This window comes from Fukomys damarensis, unplaced genomic scaffold (genome assembly GCF_012274545.1).
Source record: "Fukomys damarensis isolate Sample0158 unplaced genomic scaffold, DMR_v1.0_HiC HiC_scaffold_34, whole genome shotgun sequence".
In the NCBI taxonomy this organism is placed as follows: Eukaryota; Metazoa; Chordata; class Mammalia; order Rodentia; family Bathyergidae; genus Fukomys; species Fukomys damarensis.
The window spans coordinates 1,761,299-1,767,693 of NW_022900946.1; the positions used below are offsets into that span (position 1 = coordinate 1,761,299).

At 49.6% G+C, this 6,395-nt stretch overlaps 1 protein-coding gene across 1 annotated transcript in view; it reads right to left on the reverse strand.

The window, feature by feature from the left end:
- Nucleotides 1–3,067: 3,067 nt before the first annotated feature.
- LOC117284146 (basic salivary proline-rich protein 3-like) overlaps nucleotides 3,068–6,395 on the reverse strand; it is a 10,225-nt gene continuing 6,897 nt past the window's right edge. Inside the window, exon 4 of the mRNA XM_033758730.1 lies at nucleotides 3,068–3,341. The gene's annotated coding sequence lies outside the window, so the exon portion shown is untranslated. The remainder of the gene's footprint in view (nucleotides 3,342–6,395) is intronic.

The following is a 6,395-nucleotide window of genomic DNA, read 5'->3' on the forward strand; positions in this document are numbered from 1 at the left end:
GCCTCCTCCTCCTCCAGGCCCACCCTGCTGTGCTCCCTGGTCTCCTCTTTGCCCGCTCCATTTCCTGGCTCCCTGGAGAGGAAGACTACCCTGTGTCTCCACTCGGCCACCCTCCAGGCTCTTACGTTATGATTTCTCCACTTGAAAAGTGTATCTCATCATTTGTATTCAAGTTAAAGGCGTCTATACTTTAGGATCAATAAACATGGGCAGTCCGTGCTCCCATTTCCCATTTCTGTTTGTTGTTGTTTCGAGATGAGGTCCTGCTATGTTGCCCAGGGCTGGCCTCAAACTCCCTGGCTCAAGCGACCCCCCTGCCTCAGCCTCCTCACTGGCTGGGAGGGCAGATGTGAGTTGCCATGCCCAGCTGTTTTCCACTGCTTAAGGACAGCACTTCAGCTGCTTCTGTTGATGCGTTTCCTACACAACATGTTTCTTCTCAGTTGCCAGTGGTGCCTATCGGCTTCCCATTCTGGAGACTGCGACTTAGCTGCTCCTCGCCCTCCCACACAATGTGACTATCGCGATACTGGTCAGACAGGTGATGTTCGGCGTGGTGGAACCCGCATTTACAGCTCTGTGTGTGGTACCACGATCCCCCACCCGCGCCTTTTCCTTTTGTAACTGATTCTGCATTTTTAAAGGCAGTCTTAGTTTACAGAATACCTGAGCAGAAAGTGACGGAACCCACCGGGAAGAGTCTTGTCGATCCTGTCACCTACCCCGTCCCCTCCCGGGCGCTCCTGTTCATCACAGCTTGCTTTAGTGCAGCTCGGAGCATTTGTCCAAGTCCGCAGTGCACAGCAGGGCTCTCTGGGCCCTTTAGCTCTGCTGGGCTGACAGGCACATATGTGGCAGGTCCCTGCTCCCGTGTCCCTCAGGAGCGTCACTGCCCTACACACCTGTGCCCACTCCTCCCTCTGCCCAAGCCCTGGCCAGCGTGACACCTTCTCTCTGGCTTGGGCTTTTCCAGGGCGTCCTCTGGCTCGGACAGTGCTTTCCAGGCTGGCTTCTTTCTCTTAGCAACATGCATTTCAGGTCCCTCTTTTTGTCTCTTTGTGGCTCAGAGGCCCGTCTGTCTCTGCCGAGTAATGTTCCGCTGTGCTGCTGCACCCATCGGAGGACACTGGCTGCTTCTGAGTCCCTGCAGTTATGCAGAAGGCTGCCATGGACATTCATGGGCAGACAGTACGGCAAAGGCACAGGCAGTGGAACCGGACAAGCGGGGCTGCATCCAACGCAAGGCTCTGCACAGCAAAGGGAACGAGAGAGCGAGAGGCAACTGTGCACCAGGAGGGTTTATCTGCGAATCTCCAAGATAGGTTTAAGACGTTCTTACGACTCAATAGCAAAAACAAAAATAACAAAACCCTAATAACCCAGTTAGAAATGGGCTAAGGATGTGCACAGATATTTCTCCAAGAAAACATAGAAATGACCAACATATTTTTAAAAAATGATCAGTGGCCAGGCTTGGTGGCGTACGCCTGTAACCCCAGCCTTTGGGAGGCTGAGGCAGGAAGATTTCTGTGAGTTCGAGGCCAGCTTGGGCTACACAGTTGAGTTCAAGGCCAGTCTGAGTTACAGAGCAAAACCCTGCCCGAAAAAAATAAAAACAAAACAAAAGGTTCAGTGTTACTAATCACGACGGAAATGCAAATCAGAACAGCGGTGATCTCAGCACACTGGGAAGCTGAGGCAGAAGGATTACCAGTTCAAGGCCAGCCTGGACAACTTAGCAAAACCTTGTCTCAAAATAAAATTAAAAATGCTGGAGATGCGGCTCAGTGGCAGAGAGCTTGAGTAGCATGCACAAGGCTCTGGGTTCATTCTCTATCACCACAGAAAGCAGTATGAAGACAGAACCTCTATAACCCCAGCAATCCCGCTAGTGTATAGTTATCCAAAAAATTGGAGTTACGATCTCCAGGAAGTGTTAGCAGCCTCATGTTCGCTGCAGCCCCGTCCTCAATGCCCAGGTGGAAACAAGCCAAAGGTCCATCACAGATGAACCAGTGCAGCAAGCACGGCACCGTGTGGGACCCAACAGTGCGAGGCCTTCGGAGGGGGACGCCGGTGCAGCACGGGGTGTGGTTACAGCTGGAGGACACCGGGCCGAGTGAGAGAAGCCAGCACAGCAAGGCAGATGCCGTGTGACTGTGCACACCAGACACCAAGAGTCGCCTACGCAGAGGTTGGCTCTGTGGCCGCCAGGGGAAGGAGGGAGCCACTAATCGAAAGCAGGAAGTTTCCCTGTAACAGCACCAGTAAGCTCCGTCTGGTGCTGCGTGTCAGTAAAACTTTATTTAAAACACAGATGTGCTGAATTTGGCTTGTAGGCTCTATTTGCTGATTCCTGATGTGACAATGAGAACCAAGTCTTTCATTTCAGTCGTCATTTCCAAGATGCTTAGTGTGCTTTATTTTGTGTTCTGAAAATTGGGCCCAGGGCCTCACAAATAGGAGGCACGTACTCTGCACTGAGCTACATCCCCTGCCCAACAATACTGTTTGTTTTGTACACTCTTGGAGGTCAGCCCCTCCTCCCCAATAATAATAGTTTTGGTTTCATAGTTGCTATATATTTATATATAATTTTTTTAAAAAAAACAGAGTCCCACTATGTAGTACAGGCTGGCCTTGAACTCACCGTGTAGCCCAGGCTGGCTTCAAATTTGAGATAATCCTCCTGCCTCAGCTTCCCAAGTCCTGGGATTATAAGTGCATGAGGTCATGTCCAGCAGGAAATGTATTTTCTAACATTGCTGAACATAAGATGTAGGATTGAAAGACACGGTGAATGTTCAAATAAAAAAATTTTTACAGTAAAATATACATTGTCATTAATCCTCCTCGAAATACCCTCCTCACCTTGAACACATTGATCCCACTGTTCTGGTCACTTCCTGAAACCATTCTGGAAGCTCTCTTTCCTGTCTTCAGCAGGGGTGATAAAAAATACAGGGACGATGGGGCCGGGGATGTAGCTCAGTGGCTCTGCCACTTGCCTTGCAAGTGCAAGGACCCAAGTTGGAGCCCTGGTACCAAAAAAAAAAAAAACCAAAAAACAAAACAAACAAACAAACAAAAAAACAGGGACGCTGCCGCCAAGGGACATCCCACAGAAAGGCAGCTGTACACACAGGGCCTGTGTCCACGCCACCTCACTCCGCCGGTCTGGCACTGGGCAACTTCGGCCTCTTCTCCGGACAAAGCAACCACGCAACGGAAGGTTTTAAATCTACTCAGGACACCAAGGCAGATGATAACACAACAAAAGGCACTCAGCAAAAAGGACTCCAGAACTCCTTAGAAAGTGGCAAGATGGAGGCAGGAGTGTCCTGAAACGAGGGAGGATATTTTGAGGGGGATTAATGGCAACATGTCTTTTACTGTAGTAAATTTGAAAAATTAAACCCTCACCATGATTTTGATCAGACCTCAAAGTAACAGTGGTTTCAAGTTGTCTTTTCCCGGCACATTATTTCCTCCAAATCCTGTTTCCTGTGTGTTTGACTCTGCCTCTTTCGGTAATGACTGCTCTCCACTGTGGGTCCCCTGGGCACCTGCTCAGACTGACACGATTTCTCAGCAGTGGTGTGTGGTGGACTCTGATGCCTTCTGTGGCTCACACAGGTGCAGAGTAGAATTGTCACTGAAACTCTGTGCATTTATCTGAGTAAGCTGTGCCTGGGTTCTTAAAAACGCAGTTTCTGAAAGTGGTCCTGTGCTTGTGGGGAGGGTGGATGGCTACCTGGCCGGGGGTCCAGCTGCTCCCTGACCCACAGGCATGGGTTGCTCAGCTAGTCAGAGCTGGGGTGTAGATCCCGGGGGAGCACATGCTGCAGGAGGGCCCTGGGTTGCATCCCTAGCACTGGAAAAAAAGTGGGGGGAAAAGATTGAACTAATGCACTCAGGAAAAAGGGCAGTTTGGAGGACCTAGAAACCATGCTGGGAGAAGAAACCTACAGTAAAGAGCAAAGAGAAAATCACCAACCAGAACTCATTCTTAGGCTCTGAGGTGGAAGACCGGAAACCTTGGCATCTCCCGGGGTCTCTCTGGGTGGAGGCCCTGACCCCGCTGCTCTAGGGGAGAGGGCAAAGAGGGCCGGGTGAGGGGGGCCTGGTCGTCCTCCCTGGAGAGCGAAGTTGCAGTTGCATGGCTGGCGGCATGGAGATGGGGCAGGCCGGCTCCGTGACTAAAGCCCTCCTAAAGCAGTCCTCCTGTGCTGAGCCCCAGCTTCACCCTCCTTTCCATGAATAGCAGCACCTCCGGGCGATCTGCGGGGCTGGCTCACCCACTCCCCGTTCAGGGTCCCCTGAGGAGCAGTGTCCTCCGTCTGTTAAATCAGTCCCTGCGTGGTGCCCTGCCTTCCAGACTCCACGGTGCTGTGACTCTCACCTCCTTCCAGATCGGTGAATTCCCACTGGTGTGGGCTGTAGTGGACAGAATAATGCTGTCCCGGTCCCCAGAATATGCCATCTTACCCAGGGAAGGGGACTTTGGAAATGTGATTAAGGCTCAAGACCTTGAGTTAGGAAGACTACTCTGGATTACCCAGGTGAAGCCAGCTGCTATGATTTGAATGTTATCCCCGACTTCACGGGTTGGAAACGGAATCTCTGGGATATGAGGGTCGTGGGGGGGCCTCATGGAAAGTTGAAGGCCTTTCTGCCCCAGTGAGCTCTTGCTCTGGAGGGAGTAGACGGTTACTTTGACATCAGGTGTTGTAAGCAGGCTGCCCAGTGCTCGGCCTCTTCCACATGTACCACCCCCTTGTACCTCCCGCCAGGAGCCGAGTGGGCACCGACGTCATGTTCCTGGGTCTCCCAGCCTCAGGACCGTGAGCCAAGTGAGCCAGCTTCTCCTCTGCATCGATCATGCAGGCTCAGGGATTCTGTTATATTAACAAAAATAGGGCCACGATTCCGATCTAATCATGTGAACTGGCTGTGACGAGGGGCCAGCGGGGTGCTACTGTGCTAAAGGGGAGGGAAGGCCTAGGTCACAGGATGCAGGTGCACACCAGGGAAGCTGGAAAAGTTAGAAAATGGATTCTCCCTTTGGACTTCTGGAAATCTCTTCCAGAAACAGCATTCAATCAGTATTTTGATTGTAGCTCAGTGTGTTACTTTTGATAATACAGGAAATGTGAGATAATAAATTTGTTTGGGTTTAGGAAACTGAGTTTGTGATAATTTGTTATGGAAGAATTATTTATTTATTTATTTTTGTCTTGTCTTTTGGTACCAGGGATCGAACTCAGGTCCTTGCGCTTGTGAGGCAGGCGGCGGAGAACCACTGAGCCAAATCCCGGGCGCTGTTATGGAAGAATTAAATATTTCCATTGTTTGGATCTTAAATGTACCTCAGAGGCCCTAGTGAGGTGACTGGGAGGTGGTAGGATCTTTATGAGGTAGACTGGAGCAGGTATCACTGTCCAGTATTAGCAGGATATATATATATATATATATATATAGCACATGATTCTTGCTTTTCCCTAATTCAGCTATATTTGTTTTATCTTAGGAGTCTGACCAAAGCTTTACATGGCTCAAATGAGCATGTCAGGTAGCAGAGTCGGGCTAGTATTGCTCCTTTGCTAATGGCTGCTACTAAGAGTCTTAAGTCCTAGTCCATGAAGCAGTGGGGCTCAGCCAAGTTCATCTCCAGCCAAGGTCAACCTGGCTCCAACCAAATCTCTTTTCCTGAATGATGGCTTCTCACTGACCTGATGAGTTGCTGGTTAATGGCAGCTCAGTCTTGGCTGGGTCCCTTTGATCTCTCCCAGCAAGACAAGCAGTGCCTCCCGGCTTTACATCCGTTTGCATACCCGCTACCCCTGTCTACATATCAGCCATCAGCTTCCAGACACTTCACACTGTGCCACTAGATGTCTTCAAAGCATTTTCTTCTTACCTTTCCACACTTATAAAATACTGGGTGCCTTTGGCACCCCTTGTCTTTGCTGCCCAGAGCAGCACTGATCAGCCCAAGACCCAGTTCTCTTTAAGTCTTGTTCTTGTCTTCATTCTTATCAGCGTATGTTATAGTGTCTCACAGGAGACTGTAGACTTACTGTAGAGGTCTATTGTAATGTTCCCATTTCTCAGGGTCCCTAGCCTCTTCCCCTTTCTTTGCTTTCTGGTTTTGCTTTGCTATGTCCACTGCCTTGCCATAAGCCCAAAGAAGAGGACCTGACTGATCATGGACTGATACCTCCAAAACCTCAAGCAAAATCAATCTTTTCTCTTTATAAATTGACTATCTCAGGCATTTGGGTATAGTGATGGAAAGCTTCCTAACACGTGCCTTAATGAAATCCACCCAGTCTTTTTTTTTTTTTTTTTTTTTTTTTTTTATAGGCTTACTTCTTTTATTTGACTTCACGGAC